This window comes from Ornithorhynchus anatinus, chromosome 3 (assembly GCF_004115215.2).
Source record: "Ornithorhynchus anatinus isolate Pmale09 chromosome 3, mOrnAna1.pri.v4, whole genome shotgun sequence".
Taxonomy (NCBI): Eukaryota; Metazoa; Chordata; class Mammalia; order Monotremata; family Ornithorhynchidae; genus Ornithorhynchus; species Ornithorhynchus anatinus.
The window spans coordinates 81,722,729-81,744,908 of NC_041730.1; the positions used below are offsets into that span (position 1 = coordinate 81,722,729).

At 48.4% G+C, this 22,180-nt stretch overlaps 1 protein-coding gene across 6 annotated transcripts in view; it reads right to left on the reverse strand.

The window, feature by feature from the left end:
* Nucleotides 1-22,180, reverse strand: part of LDB3 (LIM domain binding 3) — a 143,938-nt gene that overhangs the window by 109,460 nt on the left and 12,298 nt on the right. The gene's annotated exons all lie outside the window — the stretch shown is intronic.

Here is a 22,180-nt window from a genome sequence, read left to right on the forward strand (position 1 = left end):
GGGGGGGGTGAATAACAAATGCTTAGAGGATACAGATCCAAATGCATAGGCGATGCACAAGGCAGAAGGAATTGGGGAAGGAGACCTTAATCGGGAAAGACCTTTTGGAGGAGATGTGTCCTTATGAGGCTCTGTGGGTGGTCTGGTGTATATGGAATGGGAGTACCCGGCCAGAGTGAAAACATGGAAAAGGAGTTGGTGGCAAGAATAGATCGGGGTAGAGCAAGTAAGCTGCTGCTCGAGGAGCGAAGTATGTAAGCTCTGAGTTAAGGTAGGAAGGGACGAGCTGATTGAGTGCTTTATAGATGATGGTAAGGAGTTTCTTTTGATGCAGAGGAGCTCAATCTCAGGTATTCATCCACCACTCAGGCTCAACAGATCCACCCACAAAATGGAGAGGTTGAAAGAATCCCCAGCAGCCATGTTCGCATACTGAAAGGAAGGAGCTAGGGTGACCGAAGGGCTATTATTTGTCTAAGCCCTTGGGACAAACCAGCAACCTACAGAATGTGCCCCTGGGAAGAGTAAAACAGAACACAGTGAGCACACAGTTTATGGGGGAAACCGACATTAATATAAATAAATGAATTATGGATATGTACTTAATTGCTGTGGGAATGAGAGTGGGGTGAATATCAAATGCTTAGAGGATACAGATCCAAATGCATAGATGACACAGAAGGCAGAAGGAATTGGGGAAAGAGACCTTAATCAGGAAAGACCTCTCGGAAGAGATGTGTCCTTATGGAGGCTTTGCAGGTGGTCTGGTGTATATGGAATGGGAGTACCAGGTCAGAGGGAAGAAGTGGAAAAGGCGTTGGTGGCAAGATATATCAGAGTAGAGCAACTGAACTGCTGCTAGAGGAGTGAAGAGTGTAAGCTCTGAGGTAAGGTAATAATAATGTTGGTATTAAGCGCTTACTAGGTGCCGAGCACTGTTCTAAGCGCTGGGGGAGATACAGGGTCATCAGGTTGTCCCATGTGGGGCTCACACTCTTTTAATCCCCATTTTACAGATGAGGGAACTGAGGCACAGAGAAGTTAAGTGACTTGCCCACAGTCACCCAGCTGACAAGTGGCAGAGCCGGGAGTCGAACTCATGACCTCTGACTCCGAAGACCGTGCTCTTTCCACTGAGGAGGGGATTAGCTGATTGAGTGCTTTATAGATGATGGTAAGAAGTTTCTGTTTGATGCAGAGGAGCTCAATCTCAGATAGCTTCATCCAACGCTCAGACTCAACAGATCTACCCACAAAATGGAGAGGTCAAAAGCAGCCACATCCCCATACTGAAAGGAAGGGGCTACGGTGACCGAAGGGCTATTATTCGTTAAAGCCCCTCGGACAAGCCAACAATCTAGAGAATGTGCCCCTGGGATGTTTCCTGGGTTTGTTTTCTGGTTTCTGCAGAGTGACCCCAGAGGTTGACCTCCCTTCCAGCAATCCGCTGCAGAGCTTGACCAAAAGAGATGTTTAAATCAACACTGCTCTCGGCTACTCAGTATTGCCTGGCACAAGTCTGACTCCACAAACAAAGGGATTCCTCAGGGAATTTTTCCTTCCCTGGAGCTGCACAGTTTCCTGCTTCCCACCTCTCTGTCGTCAACACTGATCAACAAGATGAGCAACTTGACAGTCTAGCAGCTCCATCTGCATTGGGGACACCCAGAGAACGAGATGAGTTGGGAGATCTCTGTGGAAAACCTGAGACCCGTCCCCTGGAAAATGCCTCCAAGAACTCGCATTTCTGAGCATGCTGCCAAAACTGTTGTGAAACTGGTGATCCTTGGGCCCCAGTAAACCAACAAAGTATTCTCCAGCCTCTCTCCCTGGGATCTCACCTACTCCGCCAATGCTGGAACCCTGGCTTAGTGACAGAGAACAGAGCTTGATCCCAACGGGCACAAGAGTGACGTTATTTGAAGTTGGATTTTGGGAGGGAGGGGTAGCTTCTCCTTGCTTTGATGCTCTGAGAGAGTTTGGTTTACTAGAGAAGCAGCATGGCCTAGGGGAAAAAGCATTAGTCTGGGAGTCAGAGGATCTGGATCGTAATCCCAATTTAGCCACTTACCTCTTGGGTGATCCTGGGCAAGTCACCTAAATTCTCTGTGCCCCAGTTTCCTCATCTATAAAATAGAGATTCTATACTTAGGCTATGAAACCTGGTTGGGACAGAGATTGGGTCCGACCTGAATATCTTGTATCTACCCCTGGGTTTAGAACTGTGCTTAGCACATACTAAACCCTTAAGAAATATTTATTATTGTTATTACTGTCCAGTTCCAGCAGGTTGATGGGTGGAAGGCACTAGGTAAGATATCCCACCTTCCGGGCTTCCGAGATTTTCCATCTGACCATCTTCTTGAAACCTCTTGGCCTTGGTATTTGAGGAGGATGCATGAAGTTGATAGTGGTGTTTTCAGTGGCTATGGGGAGATTCAGGGGCTGAAAAGATTGATGTGTAACCAGTGGTCTTTCTATTTAGTGCCCACCTGTAGACTATCCTTCAGCTTGGGACTGGTGCTGCTCTTGCAGGTTGCCTCTCTAAGTCTTGCCTAGTACTTTTAAAGGGAAGCCTCCCTGCTACAACTACCCAGAACCCCATACTTCTTTGACATGGTTTGAATTTGGACTTTGGTGTTCTCCCTTACCCATATTCTGCTGCTCAACTTCCTTGAGGCCCTACTCCTGCTGGCCAAATGAAGCTACTTGGGTATCCTGAAGCATTGAGGCCTAGTGGAAAGAGCACAGGCCAAGTGTCAGGAAAGATGGCTACTTTGTGACCTTAGGCAAGTACCTAAGTTCTCTGGTCTTTAATTTCCTCATCTGTAAACTAGGGATTAAATACTTCTCCCTCCCTTTTAAACTGTGAGCTCCATGGGGGACAGATGTGATGTGATTGCATTGTATCTACCACAGTGCTTAATCCAGTGCCTGGCACATAGTCAGTGCTTAACATTTACCACTATTATTTCTATTTTTGTCATCATCATCATTATTATCATTATACCATGGTTGGTCTTTCTCTAACCTAGGTAGTCAAAAGCATCATTTTGGTGTTGGTGGAAACACTGCATTCTGGGACCTCATTGGCAGTGGTCCAACCATTTTATTATGGTATTTGTTAAGCACTTACTATGTGCCGGGCACTTTCCTAAAAGCTGGGATAAGTATGAAGTAATGAGGTTGGACACAGTTCATGTCCCACAAGTGGCTCACTGTCTTAACCCCCATTTTATAGAGGAGCTAATTGAGGCATAGAGAAGTTAGGTCATCAAGGCCCAACGTCACATGGCAGACAAGTGGAGAAGCCATGATTAGAACTCAGATCCTCTGACTCCTAGGCCCGTGCTCTTTCCTCTAGACCAAAATGGTACTCTAAGTGCTGGCTTTGCCATTTAGGGGTAAATGTGATTCTAACCTTGAAGAAGTCAAATGTGAGCTCAGTGATAGGTTTGAATTTCACAGCCATAAGGAAGGTTGGGTATCCTCTCTATTTCACAAGGCTTTGTTTGGCCACCCCAACACACTATCCCTTTGTCCAAATCGGGCTGACTTTTCTATCAGCTCATTCCTGGGACACCTCCATCACTGGTTAACCAGTAGAGAAAATTCTTGGCTATGTTAGGGTTTTCTCAGGGTGGTTTGGGACAGAATTCAGATACTCTCTGGACTTGTACTACTTGTACTATGGAGCTCACCTTGCAGGACCAACAGCGATACTTCTTCTATTGGCTTAGGGTGAACAGTGAGCTTCCATTGCAAAATGATCAGGGCTGGTAGCTTCTGGGTGATGTGCTGGAGAGCGGGAGGAGTTTTCCTGAGGGACCAGTCTCCCCTCCATCATTATTATTATTATAATTATTGTGTTCACTAAGCGTATGTTAGGTGTTAAGCACTGTTCTAAGCACTGGGACAGATACATGATTTCAGATACAGTCTCCATCCCACATGGGGCTCACAGTCCTCCACCATAGAAATGCCCAAGAGGCCCACAGTCATCCATTATAGAAATACCACAGGACTGTCATTTTGGGGATTTAAGCTCAGCTGGAATGGGGCAGTAGGGGAGGCAGAGCAAAATTCCTTAGTAATGTTGGTCTCAGAGGGCTGTGAAAATCTGGTGGTGGCAGAAGCAGGATGGCTCTTTAAAACTTTCCCTCCTCTACCGATCTCTCCTTACCTAGGGGTTTGCTCTCCTGTAAAAGACAGGATTACCAATGGGACTGGCAGGAGGGCCGCCTGTGGGGAGGGCAGTGTGTGTTGGGTGACTTCAACTCCCCCAGCCTCTCTTGTTGCACAGAAAGGAGGAGGGCTTCTAAATATGCTACTTCGTCTTGCTGGTCACAGTTGACATTTAATGAGTATCAACTGGTTTTTCTCTCCCCTCACCAATAGAGGCCCCTAAACTCCACCCCAGCACATCCATACAAAAAAGAAATCCCATCAGACTATAATGTTTCTTGAGGCCAGGATTCGGGTCCACTAACTCTTTTGACCTCTCCCCATTGCTGTATACAGTGTTCTGCAAAGAGTAAATGCTAAAGTAAATACCATTAACCGATTGATTGAAAGGGACCCTGATCAGGAGCATAATTAGGTCTCGATGTCTAGTTCCCATAATTCCAGAGAATGGCAGTCAGAGCTAAGTCACAGCTGAACTCTGAGGGTGCTAAGTAATAAATCAGGCAGGGAGGTTATTCTATCTTAGGGTATCACGTTTAGGGGCATCTGGAGGGAGAGCCCAGGAGATTGTCAAAGGACAGATTCCAGCTGACAATAAGGGAGCCGCCATGGACCCCAGGAGGTCCTGGTCCTGCCATGCCTGACCCTGAAAGAATGTGTAATGTGATCGCTCCGGGGGAGAAGGACAGGCTGACAGGCTGGGCTGCAGCTGGCTGCCATTCAGAACTGACACAAGTCCACCCTATCCATGTCTGGCAGATAAGAGGGGAGCAGGCTCTGAGTTCCCTGTTGGCTTGTAATTAGAAAGTGCTGCCTGTGCTTGAACTAGCAGGTATGCTGATAATTTCTTATTACGAGAGCAAGCAAGAGAGCAAGCAAGAGAGTGAGCGAGAGCATATTAACCTTCTAGAAAGTGTCTTTAAGGTTGTTGGGAGTCAGGATATTGGACATGGGATGTTTGGGGACTGGAGAAAGTCCACCAAAAGCCTGGAAAATAAACCCTCTAACAGTAATAGCTCTTCAGTAATAATAGTAATAATAATGATAATGGGGCTTATTAAGCACTTACTCTGTATCAAGCATAGTGCTAAATACTAGGTAAATACAATACAATCAGATCAGACATGGTCTCTGTCCCTTCAATGATCCTGAGAGGGGAGTTAGCAAATGGGAAGTCTACCAAAAGGGGTAAACATGGGAACAATTTTTCCAAGTATAATAATAATAATAATGTTATTTGTTAAGTACTTACTATGTACTGTTCTAAGCGCTGGGGTAGTAATGAGCAAATTGGGTTGGACACAGTCCATGACCCACATGGAGCTCACAGTATCAATCCCCATTTTACAGATGAGGAAACTGAGGCCCAGAGAAATGAAATGACTTGCCCAAGATTACACAGCCGACAAGTAGAGCTGAGATTAGAACTCATGACTTTCTGACTGCCAGGCCTACTCTCCATCCATTAAGCCATACTACTTCTCATGAAGTGAAGTATGAAGTAAAGAAGAAGGGGAGGAAGTTAGCTAGCACCAGGATGCTCTAGAATCAGATTGAGCTGAAACCAAGGGTCACTGCTGCACATTGGCTGTTTCTCCTTCTCCCCTTTGGAAAGCAGGGGGTGTCTAAGTGCCTGCAAATCACCCAATCGGGAAGGGGATTGACCTTCCCAGAAACCAGCCTCAAACGCTGCAGGGAAGCCCCCATCCCCTGCACCCAGGCTAGAGTCAACATCTCCCGGTCCCAGGTTCCTGAATTCTTGCCCTGAGCAAACTGCCCATTCAGCCCCCCGGCCATGCTCCTTGATCCTCATTGGCCCCAACCCCCCAGCTGGCCGAAACTGTGATTGCCACAGAGAGGGGGACCCAATCTGGGGTGGTTCTGCTGACAGCTGCTGGTTTTTTCCCCAGGGTCCAGTGCGTGTCCATTTGCACTGAGAAATCCACCCTCCCGAGTTTACTGTCTGACTGCACCCCACTGGGTGGAGGGTGGGGCCGCCTCCGGGAAGCCCAGGGAAAGGTCGCTGCCTAAAATTAGCTCCTGGGGGCTGCTGGGCTCCAATTTTCCAGCTGCGCTGGGGAGGCAGTTGCAGCCAGAAGCAGCACCAAGAGCCATCAGCATTGACCTGTATGAATCCTCTCTTCCTGGGGCTTACCAGCCTCTCTCCTCCCCACTTTCCTCCCCAGGTATCAGAAATTCTCTCAACAATCATTCTGGGATTTTCCTGACCATAATTTCCCTGAGTTTTCTGGGTCCCAACTCTGAATGCTTTTTTAAAAAAAACTCACCTGCCCTGGGCAGCAGCAGCATGGAAGAGAGTCAAGGGTGCAGAAGCAAGTTTACTGCGCAGAAGGAGGCAGTGGTAAACACTTCTGTATTTTTACCAAGAAAACTCTATGGATACACTACCGGAATGATTACAGATGGAGTTGGGGCATTCTGGGAGAGATTTGTCCATGGCATTGCTATGGGTAGAGATGACTTGACAGCACAAGACAAGTTAAGGGCTTAATATGTGCTAGGCGCTGTACTAAGCAGTAGGATAGATACAAGCTAATCAGGTTGGATACAGTTCATGTCCCATATGGGACTCACAGTCTTTATCCCCATTTTACAGATGTGGTAACTGACACACAGAGGAGTTGAGTGACTTGCCCAGGGTCACATAGCAGACAAGTAGCAGAGCCAGAATTGGAACCCAGGTCCTTATGACTGAGGCCCATGCTCTAGCCACTAAGCCACACTGCTTCATTTTCTCCCTCTCTCTGAGCCCCATAGCAGTTGTTTCTCTTTCTTTGCAGACTCTCCAGACCTCTCCTTTCCCTCTCTCCTCATCTCTTCCCACAAAAGACTCAAGGCACTCTGACCTTTCCCCCTCAGGGCATGACATCCTCATCATCTGGGAAATCCAGATCCCTCTTTGTGACCTTGTCTCTGAAAAGGCAGAGATAGAAAAGACTTCTCCAAAGGAAAGAAAACCAAGTGCCCAGGGGCAGATTGAGCTTAGGGGAGAGCATATCAAATGGCAAGGGACCAGAAAATGTGTATGACTGTATTTTCATGGACAAAGTGTGCAAAGACTTCTCTCTGTGAAACTTAAGACCAAGGGTAGAACCTCAGCCTGAGCAGAGTCACTTTTGAAATTAAAGGTTTCAAACCAAAGGAGAATGCTATTACAGCAGGGAGAATTTCTAAAGGCTGGCACTGAGAAACAAGGCCTGGTAGACCCTGCCGGTGACTGGAAGGGAGACAAGGCAACTGGCTGGCCCTTTCCCCAAAGGCCAGCCCTAGCCCAGACCCTACTCCAGATCTATTTGAGATTTGCAGCATCAACATCCTGCCCTCGGAAAGAAGGGGTGAAAGGCAGAGTAGAGGATGGCCCATCTCTTATTTCCACCTGTTCTTCTCAAGAGATTAAAAAATGCAACTAGAAAAAGTGCAGCAGCCTTTAGGAACCAACACCAGGAGAAATTGGAGAGACCAGAAGCTCTGCAAAGCCACAGATTGTCATAGGACTTTTCCTCAAATGAAAAGCTCAGGTGGGTGTCCCCCTCAGCCCCCCTGTGGGGGTTGATGAACATTTCCCTCTTCTGTCCCAGGCTGTCACTGATAGGAGCACATAATAATAATAATAATAATAATAATAATGTTGGTATTTGTTTAGAGCTTACTATGTGCAGAGCAATGTTCTAAGGGCTGGGGTAGATACAGGATAATCAGGTTGTCCCACGTGAAGCTCACAGTTAATCCCCATTTTACAGATGAGGTAATGGAGGCACAGAGAAGTGAAGTGACTTGCCCACAGTCACACAGCTGACAAGTGGCAGAGCTGGGATTAGAACCCATGACCTCTGACTCCTAAGCCCGGAGTCTTTCCATTGAGCCACGCTGCTTACCCTGGGTTTGGGACACAACCCCCTGGCCAACCTGCTCACCCATGCTGGGGTCTGCTGAACCTTACGGTGCTAAGGTCAGATCCTTAAGTCTTGGTTAGAACCTGGTCCTGGCAACACAGTCCAGGCTGAACCTAACCAAACGGTTCTGGGAAGGGGGTACTGGACTGACTAATGCTGCCTGGCTAAGTCACCCTGGGTTGGTGGAATGTGGAAGGGGCAAAGAAGAAGCATGGCCTAATGGAAAGAGCACAGACCTGGGAGTTAGGGGACTTGAGTTCTAATCATGACTCTGCATCTTGCCTGCTGGGTGAGTTTGGGCAAGTCACTTTATTTTAGGGGTCTCAGTTTCCTCATATATAAAATGGGAATTTAATACCCATTCTATTTTCCACAGCCTGTGAACCCCAGGTGGGACAGAAACTGCGTCTGACCTGATTATCTCATATCTACCCCAGTACTTAGTACAGTGGTTAACAAATGTTACAAGGCCAAGCAAAACCTCAGCCATCCTCCACATTTAGACTCAGGCCTAGGACAGCCCCAAACTGAGGGATCAAGGCATGGTCTCTCCACTCCAGTGGGCCTGACATGCCCAAGCCTTAGGGCTGAATTGTCAGCAGCTGTGGAAAATGGCCTGAGCTCCAGCTTCACCCAGCCACTGCCTGAGGAAAACTCCTCACTCCTCTCCCTAGACCCTAGCAGTGAACTGTTCCCTTCCTTCATTTCAAATCACTTATTCTCTGGGCCTAATCTGTTAGCCACCAAGCAGAGTTCTAGTTCTCTCCCTCCCCTGACCAGGATCACTCACCTGTGGAGTTCAGCAATGATCCCAGGGTCTGGGTTTGGATCGTAAACTGCTTGAAGGAAGTAGCCTTGTGTCATCTACTCTATTGTACTCTCCCAAGCATTTAGTATATTGGCCTGCGATGAATCAGTCCATCAGTATAAGTCCTTGGGAGAATATAACAGAGTTGGTAGACATATTCCTTGCCCATAAGGACCTTGTAGGTGCTATGTTTGGCCCCATGAGGAGCAAAACAATCTCTGCTGTTATTTCCTCTCAAGTCTCCCTCTGGGGTGCCTTTTCATCAGTCGCCACCTTGGATGTCCAGGAAATCTGAGACCCAGAGAGGGGCAGTGATATTTCTAAGGTTGCACAGTGAATCAGTGAGAGAGTGGGAGAAAAATCTCGGCTCTCCTGTCTAGATTGTAAACCCCTTGAGGACAGGTGTCTACTAACTATTCTTCTCTTCCAAAGCACTTAAAACAGTAGGCGCTCAATAAATGCCACTGATTGATTCCTGTCACCACCTAGAGCCTCTCTTCACTCCAGCCCTCTTTAAAAGCAAGGCAAAAGGAAGAAATTCTTTTGTCTCTGGCTCATCCTTCAAGAGAAACGATTTTTTCTAGCCCCTTATCTTCCAGTTCAGGTGATAGTGTCCTGTACCGTTATCGACTAGCTCAGAGGACCCAGTATCGTCAGCCTTCCTGCATTTGGCAAAGGCTCCCCTGACCTTCAGGACCAGGCTAAAAACAGTCTTGTCTGTCTTCACCCACGGGTGATATCTTAAACAAAGCAGAAGTCTGACCTGCTGCTGTCAAATTCCAGGAACATTTGGGGCAACATCACCAATAATAGCTGAGTCCCAAGCCCACACTGCGACTGGCTTCTCTCTTGCCTCCTTTATCGAGGGATGCCGGAGCAGGAGGAAGAGTGGGGGTGTGGGCGGAGAGCCCAAGGCAGATACAGAGAATTCAGAATTGCGATCCTGGACTGAGGAAAAGAGTATGTTGCTGAGTGACAGGAGTAAAATTCAACTCACAGCGCAAAATCGCCAGAAGCCGCTGTTTGAGCTTCTTCCTGCTCCTCCTTTCTAACGTGGGTCAGCAAGGCTGGGGGCCCTGTCTCCTACGAGGCTCTGGAGTGCTTTTCCCATGGTATTAACTCCCGTGGAAACCGGGCTGGACAACATGCCTGGCAGGTCCGGTTCAGCTTACGAGGGTGAAGCCACCCTCTCCTCTAACAGCAATCTCTACAGTCAGTCAGCCAATTATATTTATTGAGCCCTTGGTTTGTGGAGAGCACTGTACTACACACTTGGGAGAGTACAATATAACAATACACAGACACAATGCTTGCCCACAACGTCCACCCTAGAGGATTCTTGGGTCCTGGCTCGCTCATGGAGTTACTAATTGAAGTTTCTCCCAAGCAGGGACTCGGTCTATTTAGCTGGCTCAGTGAAAAGGTGCCCCAAATGCCAGTCACTCTGTCCCCATGCTGATATGAAAGAACCAAAGTAGGCCCAGGACCTTCGAGGATCCTGAACACATTTTAGCAGAACGTTGGGACAGAGTTAATTGGAAGCAAGAGCCAACCAAGGTCTGGTCCACTGATCTCAGAGACAGGCTCAGCTGCAGACATTCAACAGTGCCCCCGATATTATGCATGACAGCATCCTATCCCGCTATATGTCCACAGCACACTACGAACAGTACTTGGCACATAGTAAGCACTTAAATACCATTATTATTATTACGCAGCCCAACAGGATGACATCATTATGACACAATGCTCTTGCGATATAGCGCAATGGCAACCGAGGCAAATTCTTGCCGATGAGAGATTGGCAGTCGCCATATCACTAGTGCCTTTTACCAAGAGCCCTGGGCCACTCGACTCTGAGCTACCAACTTTCATCCTGCTAATGGGTCAGTTCCTGCCCTTCCGCTGCCCACTTTATGATGGATGAGGGTGTAACTATTTCTGAGAAACTGTGCAGCCACCATCTTTGGGAAGGGTGGTGGCTTTGGAAGGGCTGGTGCAGCCCTCTGAGGTGATGACCAACTTTGCTGATCATCTGAAGCCAGTTCTGCTCGGCTGACCCACAATAAAGGGCTCTGGGCTGGACTACAACCTCTCTGCTCTAACCAGTTACTCTAGCCCCATAGCAGGGGTGATGAGAAATGGGCATGTGAGGGCCCTGGTACACCAAAAAGCAATGCCATTCTGGGGCTGTGGGAAGTTCAAGTTTGAGAAGAAACAGTTATAGGAGCTCCAGAATGGAGGAGAATTGAGCTGGGCATCTTTTCAGTCACTTCAATAAGAGTCTACTTCCTTTTGCAACCAAATCCATACCCTTCAGCCTTCCTGCTTTCTTTGCTTCAACCCAACAGCTGGGGTCAATGAAGCAGGAGGATTCTCGGCCCCCAAGCAGATCACCCAGTCCCCAGCTGCTGAGAAGTAGCATGGCCTAGTGGATAGAGTATGGGTCAGGGAGTCAGAAGGACCTGGGTTCTAATCCCAGCTCCACCACATGTCTGCTGTGTGACCTTGGGCAAGACAACTTCTCTGGACCTCAGTTACCTCATCTGTAAAATGGGGATAAGAGTGTGAACCCCACTGGGATAGGGACTGTGTCCAACCTGATGAACTTGTATCTACCCCAGCCCTAAGTATAGTGTTTTACAAGTAGTAAGCACTCAACAAGTACCATGATTATTATTATGTCCAACAAGATTTCCTTATATTCACCCCAGCACTTAGTACAGTGCCTGGCACATAGCAAGTGCTTAATACCACAGTTATTTTAATTAGGCCAGCAGGATTGCTCAACAGCAAGGCAAACTCTGGGCCTGGCTCTGGGGGGTGGGGATAGCCACCATTCTAATGCTCCACCTGCAGAGTTTCTCTTTTGCTCCTTCCCTTCTACCGTCACTAGTCTGTAAACTCCTTGAGGAAAGGGATATCTACTTATCTCTCCCAAGTGCTTATTACAGTGCTCTGCACACAGTAAGTGCTCTATAAGTACCACTGATTAATTGAAAAGAGCTCTGGTGGGTTCCCTCCCTCCTAGGAAAGAGGCAGTCAGCTCCTAGACTCCAGCCCACCAAACCCAACTATCCTCAGGAGGGGCCCAGTTTGGGGTTTGAGGGCCAGAGGGACATAGTCTGGGATAGGGAGAAGCGGGGCAAGGAGAGGGAATGAAAAGCACTCACATTGCAGCCTCCCGGCACCTGTCGGTGGGGATAAATAAAGCTGTGCCATTTTGGGCTCATTTTCATTCACCGCCAGGGCCTTGGGCTCCTGCAAGCCCGGCCTGAGCTCCAACCTCCTCAGTCAGTTGAGACTTGAAGTCTGCAGCCTGCTGAGGGGAGCTTCACCAGCTCAGCTGTATCGATCCAGTCTGTCGGGTACATTGATCTGCACGAGGCAGTCTCCCAGTGATCTCCCTGACAGGGCCCCAATCCAGGAGTTCCCACCCCCTTCCCCTCCTCACTTTCTGCTTGCTCTCCTCACTCTTGGGCCAGCTCTAGCTCTCAGCACCCTCAGCTGTTCCACGTTGTCTCCCAGCTCCAGCAGCTGATGGCAGTTGGGGAGGGGGAATGGAGAAAGAGGCAGCGGAAGACTGTTTCTTTTCCTGACCCCAGGGCTGATAGAGGAGCCCCTGGGGAGAGGAAGCTCTCTGCCCCAGTAATGACCACTCCTCCTCTTGTCACTATGGTCCCAGACTCAGTTGGACCAGAAATCCCGGGGGACCAACCCTGGCCCACTCTGAGTAGCCTTGGGCCTATGGTGGCTGGCCATCTTGTATTACCTGTCCAAGTCTGGGGAAAATTGGGCCCAGCGGGGTTCCTCCTAGGGGTGATGGGGCTCCCTCTAGACTGTAAGCTCATTAAGGGCAGGGAACTTATCTACTCTGTTATATTGTTATATTATACTCTCCCAAGCACTTAGTACAGTGTTCTGAACACAGTAAACACTCAATAAATACCATTGATGATTGAATAATTGATTGGACCTTCTTCTTCACCCAATAGATGAATTAGCTGTGGGTAGGGGCCAAGGCTGTGACTCTGCACCTGGTGGGCTAATTGTCTGGGGGTGGGGCTGGCACCCAAAAGCCAGGATAGGGGCAGGGACACCTGGGACCCAGAGCAGCCACCTGCCCTGGGGAAAACTTTCCAGCAGCGTGAAATGAGTGTGCTCTGAGCTCCAATTCCAAATAGCTCCTGCATTACCAACTGCCTTAAATAGTGATGGCTACCCCCCCCCCCCGACCCCCTTCCCCCACCTCAGAGAACTCAGAGGGTCTAAATGTGGCCCTGGGCAGGTACTGTGGGGGGGTTCTATGTCCTTCAGCTGTTGTCACTGTCCTGGACAGGAACCAACAGTGATGGATGCCCACAGACACTCCAGAGCTCGAGATTGGCCATGCTGAAAGTCTGCTGGATTGTAAGCTCCTTGAGGAGGGATCATGTTTTCTAAACCCATGGTGCAGGCCAAAGTGCTTAGGACAGTGCTCTGCTTACAGAAGGTGTTCAAACAATTGATTTCAGGGCCAGCGGCAGCCACGAGGAGAAAGTAACTTTAGGGAAGGTGGCAGGGAGCTTAGCATGGCATCAAATGCCCAGTTCCTCCTGACCCAGTAGCTACCAACACCAGAAGTCAGGAACTCACTCCAGTGCCAATCACAGGACTGGGCTGGATCCCCCCACCCCATCCCGCCTTCGCCTTCTGAAGTTAGCGAATCTGCAGAGTGCACGGGTCTGAGGTGGGGTCCTAGCATCAATGCCAGCTACTCCTTACAGATCATGGCCGAGTGCCTCCAGGAACGGAAGGGATCTCTTGCCCTGATTTCCCCCAGACCTCCCCCTCCAAGCCCAAACATTCTTCAAAGGCTTGGGCTAGTCTGCAGATGTTGAAGTCCCCAAGGTCACTTTTGCAACTCACCCACTTCTAAGCTAAATGGTCAGCCTAACCCCTTGAGAAGTGTCCAGTGAATTTGGTCACCTGGAATGGAGGAGCTTGCTAACATGGCTGGAGGGGCTCAATCAAACAGAAGTTCAGGAAACCTGCTACCTGTCATTCTCTCTAATTTCTCCTACAATGGCCTGGGTCTCACTCCAGACTTAAGCTGAATCAGTCTCCCAAAGAAGTGATATGTGGTAGTTTGCCTCTGTCTCTGCCTGCCCCCTCCCTCTCTATCTATATGGGGGAGTTGATCCAGTGTAAAATCCCAAGACACTCATCATTTTCTTGGAATGTGTCTGTTTGCTGTTCTACTGTACTCTCCCAAATGTTTAGTACAGTGCTCTGCACACTGTAACATACAATTGACTGATCGACATTGGATTCCTCCTGCAGTGGTTTGGGCTGGAATGTCTCTCTCCAATGCTGCTGCTCCTCATACAGCAGAGTCTTAAGCCACTTCTCAGTTTCCTTGCTTATCTTGGGCCCAGGCTGAGTTGCCTTTCACTGCCTGAATAGTTCCTGAGCTATTTTTCTTGCTCCCACTAAGCTTCAGAGAGGAGACAAGATGCTTCCATGGAGACAAAAATCTCACCCTAGCAACACCACCCTTAGACATAGATATTCCACCTGATCCAGGGGCAAATTGGACAGCCTCAGTGGTCAATCCTTTGACCCTTAAACCCAGGCTGTTTAGAGAAACAGGAGGAGAGCAGGTTTCTCTAGTAACTACATGCAGGAGTACCCCCTCCGCTTCCTCAAGTCATGTTGCATTTTGATTTATGTTTTCCCTTTCAATTCACAGATACAAGTACTCTCCTGCAAAGAACATTTCCAGCTCAGGGGCTCTAAGAAGGGTTATAATGGATGGATGCATTCTTCATATTTCCTGACATCTGCCCCGTAGCCGTAGATCCACCCCAGACAGCATCTCGCTATCTATGAAGGGCAGTATTGCACCAATCGGCAGTCCGGGCAGGAGGAAACAAACTCATTATCTTCCTGAGCATAGCTTAGCAGGTTCTGGCCCTACAGGGCTAAATTGCAAGATAAAGCACTAGTTGATAAGACCCTTTTGTTGGCAGGCTAATGAGATCATAAACATTTGTACCATTCAAAAGTGGACAGGATCCTGTAAATGTTTTTTCAACCTGACTCCCATCCTCAATCCCTCTCAAATCACATCTCCTCCAAGAGGCCCTCCCTGAGTAATCTTTAATCTTTCACTTTATATACCAACCCCAACTGCCACTTAAGCACTTCTATAACACCCACACCCTTTTTTCTTCCCCCCACCCCCAGTTCCTCCAGCCACCATAGCACTTAGGTACATATCTCTATACTCTATTACTTTGTACCTGTAATCTATTTTCACATGTTTCCCCCACTAGAATTCTACTGTATTCTATCTAGTACTTAGTAATGTACTCTGCACAGTCAGTGCTCAGTAAATACTACTTATTGAAGAGAACTATGAGCGCCACCATTACTGGATCAGTCCCATGGCCCAGGGATGTGTCATCAATAGTGGCACCAGAATGCTGGGAAGAACCATGGACTAGCTGTTGTTTTGCACTCCACTCATCATGGTTGAGGATGGACTATCCAACACCCTTAACTCTACCCCTCTCCATCCCTAATTTTCCTTCCAGTGAACCAGCATGGACACTCCTACATGGATGTACCAAACCCTCCTGAAACTGGAACATATAGGCACTTTCAGTTGCCTGGCTTTTTGTGGGAACAGATTTCATGTGTGCACGATCCACAGGGTGCCACTTTCGTGCTCAGTATGTGACCCTGGGAGTTTGGGTTTTGGATAACAGCAAATAAAGTCCTTTCTGGCTATTCCCCTTCATGTCTGACAGCCATCACCATAATCAACAATGGTATTTATTGAATGCTTGCTAAGTGCAGAGCACTATATGAAGTGCTTGTGAGAGTACAGCTGAGTGGCAGACACATTTCCTGCCCTCGAGTCCGCTACTCTCCCCCTCTTCAAAGTCCTTCTAAGATCACATCCCCTCCAAGAGGCCTTCCATGACCAAACACTCATTTCCCCTCTACCCACCTTCCCTTATGCATCACCTAAGCACTTGGATCTGTATCCCTCAAACACTTTGATTCTCACCCCAGCCCCACAGCACTTACGTACATATCCTTATATTCTACTTCCCCTACTTGTAATTTAATTTACTATCTTCCCCTCACCATAAACTGTAAGGTCCTTGAGGGTAGGGATTAACCAACAGTACTGTATTGTATATTCCCAAGCACCTAGTACAGTGATCTGCATGCAATAAGTGCTTAATATCATTGATTGATTACCACCCACACCCTAGACAGCCCTGAACACCACATGCTCTTGGGAAAACCAATCACCAAAAGGTTGGAAAGGACCCTAAGTGGTCATGTCATCCAGCCCACTGCCTCTAAAAAGGACACTGTTCAACCTTCCTAAGCCAAGGAGAATCTAAACCATTTATAAAGACCTCTGAAGAGCAAGAGGCCTTTCATTCCACTGTTAAACAGCCCCAAGTCCCTTTTGCAGCAGTTTAAGCCTACACCTCCGTGCCAGCATTCTTGTACCGAGAACATGGAGTTAACTTTCTGTGACCCCTCAGAGACATGGAGTGAAGTCACAAGCTATGTTTAACATGGAACATGAAGAATGTGCCGAAGCTTTTTTCAGCCAAGAGTGAGGTTCGTGGATCCCTGGCACAGAGAGTCCCCGATCGATGGTTATTCCCTTTCTCCATGGACATAGGAGGAGGAGGTGTTCTCTTGGAAAAGATCTGGGCTACCTGACCCTGAGACATGAGTCTGGCTCATTGGCCAGAAGCATCTCCCTCTTTAGATGGGGCAAAGTACTACAGTTGATCTTAATAAGGGTATTTAAGTACTTATTATGGGCTAAGTGTTTGGGTAGCTGCAAGATAGATCCGTATCTGTCCCACATGAGGTTCACAACCTCAGAGGGAGGGACAGCATTTACACACAAAGAAAGTGAGGCCAAAAAAAATGAAGTGATGTGTCACCTAACAGGCCACTGGTAGAGCTGGGATTAGAACCCAGGTGTCTTGACTTCCAGCCCCATGAGTTTTCCACTAGACCACACTGCCTCCCTTAATGATCAAAAGTCAGTTTTGAACCCCTTTGGTTTCCCCTTGGGCTCTGACAGTTTAAGGCAGCTGTGGGTGGCAGAGAGTGGGAAAACAAACACCTTGGATTGAGTTGGGCCCTACAGCAATCCAGTCACCCTGCAGATGGCTGCTGCACCCAGCCCCAAACCATCAGCCTTCCCATGGGCTGTGTCCCAGGGAGAGTCTGGTTCACTCCTCTCCCTCAGTGATGACCAACCCTAAAGATAAAAAATGACAGAAGGCTCCACCACAGGAGGGGTATCTGGCCCTCATTTCTCCTCCACAGCAGGGTCTCCTGACACCCACATCCTCAGAAAGCAAGGCATCCACAGAATTATCTTAAGGAAAATCCAATGGATCCTCAGGGAAAGGAGAGGCCTGGGAACCCAGGGCGGAGAGCAGCAGAGAAAGGACAGGAGGATGGGTGGCTCCCGATGGCCAGAGAGACTTTCTGTATCTCAGAAGGAATGGGGGTGAAGTTGCAGGGAGCTGCAGTCCCTAACCATTGGGCTGGGGGCAGGGTTCCCTGGCTTCCCATCCCCTTCATGGCCCATCCCCAGTGTGGGGTGACAAGCATAGCGGCCCATGGCTGGAATCAGGGACGCAGAACTGGCTGAAACACCACACTCTCCGCTCCCCCCCAGCACTCTCGGTTTTTCCGTTTGCTCAGGCTTCGATTTCCACCTTCAAGATAATTCCTGAGGTGGGAGGGAAGGAGGAGGGGAAGGGGCAGCTGTTGTAATGACAACATGGAAGCTTTAATTGAGGTTTCTTCCCCTCACATCACAAAAGATCAGGGAGGCATGGAAGGCAGCATGGGCTGGTGGATAGACCACAGATTTGGTGGATAGACCACAGGTCATAGGAGATCAGGGTTTGCATCCCAGCTCTGCCACTTGCCCACTGCGTGACCTTGCCAAGTTACTTAACCTCTCCGTGTCTCCTTTCCTCATGTGTAGAATGGGGAAAAGAATCCCTGCCACTCCCTATTTTACAGGCATGTTTTGAGGGTAAAACAATGAGAAATGGATATGAAAATAAAAGTGTTCCACCCTGCTTGGTGCCAGCTGGACTCTTGCCCAAGGGCAGAGGAATGGTTGGGAGGGAGAAGGCAGTATTGAGGGAGCAGGTAGAGGAGACAGAAATTCAGGAGAAAAGGGGAGGGGAAAGGCCATGGAGTGGAGAAGTCAGCAAAGCAAGTGAGGACAAGACTACCTGGCCTCACTCTGGGCAGAAAAGGGGAATTGAAGCTGGTGAATTGTGCTTCTGAGAGGTGAGAGTTGAATGGGGGAATGGACACTCCAAGTGCTTTTGGTGGGTGGGTGAGAGAAGTGGGGGCTGAGCCAGAGGGCACAGCTTGGCCTGTACCTTATTCTGGATAGAGGAGGCAAAGGGGCAGCCATTCCGCACAGGAACAGTCTGCTCCCTGCCCTCAGGAGCTGGAGCCCTGCCCCATCCTGTGCTGTCAGCTTCTCTTTCCCTTGGGGCTTCTTCATAAAACTAGGGCAGAGGGTCATTTCACCCAAATATCCAGCTTGTCTTCTGGGCCACACCTCTGCCTCCCAGCTCTAGAGTTCCCCGCCTGCTCTGACCACAGAGGGCTCTCAGTTTATTCCCTTCAGAGGGCTGTCTTGACACCCTGGCTCCTTACAAAGCAAAGTTTCACCCCTTCTCAGTCAGCCAGTCTCCCTTTTCTAGAGTAGTAGAGTTCAAAGATGGCCCCCTCTTCTAGACCAAGCAAAACACAAGATCACTACACTGCTAGAGAAGCAGCGTGGCTTAGTGGATAGAGCGTGGACCTGGGAGTCAGAAGGACCTGGGTTCTAATCCCAGCTCTGCTACTTATCTGCTGTGTGACCTTGGCAAGTCACTTAACTTCTCTTGGCCTCAGTTACCTCATCTGTAAAAAGGGGATTAACAGTGTGAGCCCCATGGATGACAAGGACTGTGGCCAACCTGATTAACTAGTATCTACCCTAGTGCTTAGAATATACTTGGCATATAGTAAGTGCTTAACAAGTACCAACATTATTAGGGAAGCAGTGTGGCTCAGTGGAAAGAGCCCGAGCTTGGAGTCAGAGGTCATGGGTTTGAATCCCGGCTCCGCCACCTGTCAGCTGTGTGACTGTGGACAAGTCACTTCACTTCTCTGGGCCTAAATTCCCTCATCTGTAAAATGGGGATTAACTGTGAGCCTCACGTGGGACAACTTGATTACCCTGTATCTACCTCAGCGCTTAGAACAGTGCTCTGCACATAGTAAGTGCTTAAATACCAGCATTATTATTACTCTCTAGAGTTCTTCACCCAGGGAAGTCTGGCTCAATGGAAAGAGCCTGGGCTTGGGAGTCAGAGGTCATGGGTTCTAATCTCTGCTCCGCCGCTTGTCAGCTGTGTGACCTTGGGCAAGTCACTTAACTTCTCTGTGCCTCAGTTACCTCATCTGTAAAATGAGGATGAAGACTGTGAGCCCTACGTGGGACAATCTGATTACCTTGTATCTACCCCGGCGCTTAGAACAGTGCTTGACATATAGTAAGCACTTAAATACCAACATTATTATTATTATTATATCTCCTCCACTCTCCTTCCCCCACTGCTGTCCTCACAACCCTTTTTCCCTGCCTCTGCCCCTGACTTATTTCTCCTCCTCCTCACACTGAAACTGCCGGCAGTCCTTCCCTGGGCTACTATTGATTACAACACCCAGCAATCAATTAATCAATCAATCATATTTATTGAGCACTTACTGTGTGAAGAGCACTGTACTAAGTGTTTAAAAGAGAATATAAGTGCCCACAAGGAACTTACAGTCTCGAGGTAGGAGGGAGGCATCATATAAATAAATTATATTTATTTATAGCAGCCCACTGGGTGGCCATGCTGGCACAGCAGTGCCTCCCAGAGGTGAGCTCGAGACCCTCTTTGGTTCTGTCCTGTGTGCAGACATGCTGAGCCAGGTCAGCATGGCCTCATGGTGCAGGACAGGACCAGGACCAGACTTGCTGTTCTCCATCTGGGAGCCCCCATAGACATGAGGGTCACCAGAGAGCCCTGGGCCAGCCCCCACAAGATGTGACAAACTGGGCAAGCCTTCAGAAAAACTCAAACCTCCTCTTGGGGAGACCACATTGGGTTGGGAGGTAAGTGACTCAAATAGTACTCAGGAAAGTGGAAGCCTTCCCATCGTGAAGCATTTAAGATGGGCCATTTTGTAGCAGGACAACTTTTATTTAACTGGCGCCCTTGTGCTTTCTAAACTCCCAAATGATAACTTCTCCTAAAGGGAGTAGCTATAGAAAGCCTCCCTCAGACCTGTGAGCAAAGGAGCAAGTGTGTTGGAGAATGTGAGTGGGGGGGAAAAACACACACACACACACACATAGAGGGTGGGAGACACAACAAGTAAAAATATGGGAGAAAACTGAGTGCAGGGAGGGAAATAAGAGAGATAGAAAAAAAATTGATGGAAAGAGAAATAGAGAAATAGTTGAGAAGGGAGAGAGAGAAAGAAAGAGTTAGAGAGGTTAGCACCCAAAGTCAGAGGTATTCCTGGAAGAATGTTGAAACAGATAGGCACACTCCAGCTCCCCGCGGCCGCCCATCTTTGGCTAACTAGATAACAGGCGTGCTTTTCCAAAAGAACTGAACGCACTTTCCACTGAATATCTCAAGTGTCAGGGGAACCAGAGAGAATGTCAAAAGGTTGGTTGCTCACCCCCCAGGATTATTCTGATAACACACTACTTCAGAGCCTTTCCATGGTCTGGTCTCAGAAAAAGCCTCACTCAGACTCACTGGACTGCCAGGTGGTCAGAGAAAGGCAGGCAGATTCAGCTTTAGTTCATCGTACACCAAAGGAGCATTTACAGAGGCACTCATTTATCCCACAGTCTTGTGCTGGAAGATTGGCTCATTAGTCTTCCGATTAAATGATCATTTCCCATGCCAAGCTTCCCCCACATTCACGCCTCTATTTTGTGAAATATTCAGGACCTTGGACTCAAAGAAGGGTTTCTTAGCTCCCCAAACCCTCTCCACCTATCAACAACCGGTCTCCCCTAGAGCCTCATTAGAAAGCATGTAACACAGAATAGCCCCTGAAAAGTGAGAGGGAAAAACATTCCCTAAAGCATTAAAGGAACTGGGTGGAGGCATGGGAGCAATCAGTACTGAGACTGTCTGACGAAGCAGCGTGGCTCAGTGGAAAGAGCACGGGCTTTGGAGTCAGAGGTCATGAGTTCGAATCCCGGCTCTGCCACTTGTCAGCTGTGTGACTGTGGGCAAGTCACTTCACTTCTCTGGGCCTCAGTTACCTCATCTGTAAAAATGGGGATTAAGACTGTGAGCCCCACGTGGGACATCCTGATTCCCCTGTGTCTACCCCAGCGCTTAGAACAGTGCTCGGCACGTAGTAAGCGCTTAACAAATACCAACATTATTAACCTTTTCAGTTATACCTGTACCCAGGGATCAAGTTCATTTGCCAGGGGTGTCTCCTTTGAGCACAAAGGACAATCCTGAAAGAGCAGGGAATTTCCAGACTTTTTCAAATGTGAATTTCACTTCCCTGCTTGAAGCATAGATTTGTCCTTCCTGAATAGGGGAAGAAAGAATCGAGAGTTCTACCCAGCTCCTTAAGTCTTCACTGGAAAAGCTATTTCAACCTGATCTTTCCCTCTCTTGGTTTCACATCCCTTGCCCCCCGGGCCCCAACACATCCCAGGATCCAGATTGGCGGGGGCTAGGTCAGATGTAGTTGTTATTTCTGACTCTGGACTCTACACTGGATCAATACCTCACCTCTAAGCCCCTACCCTCTGGTCAGTCAAAGGAGCTATTCATTGCTAAGTCTGTTGGTCAACAACCATTTATTGACCAGCCACAGGAAGCAGAGCATGAAAGCATGCAGATGCCACCAAAGGGTTGGGTAAACCATTTCAGACTGGATGACAGAGGAGTGTTAACTCCCTTCTAATCAACTTGGATTAGCACGGTTATTTCCCTGAGGACAGATCCCCATTTAAAAGGAGCTACCCTCCCTTTTCTGAGGAAAGAAGGAGAAGCATCATTTTCTGACAGACAGTGAGCTTTTTCCCCAGGCACCTGTAAAATCAATCAATGGTACTTCTTGAGCACTTACTCTATTCAGAGCACTTTGCTAAATTACTAACTAGAGTTGGTATATATGCTCCCCGCCCACA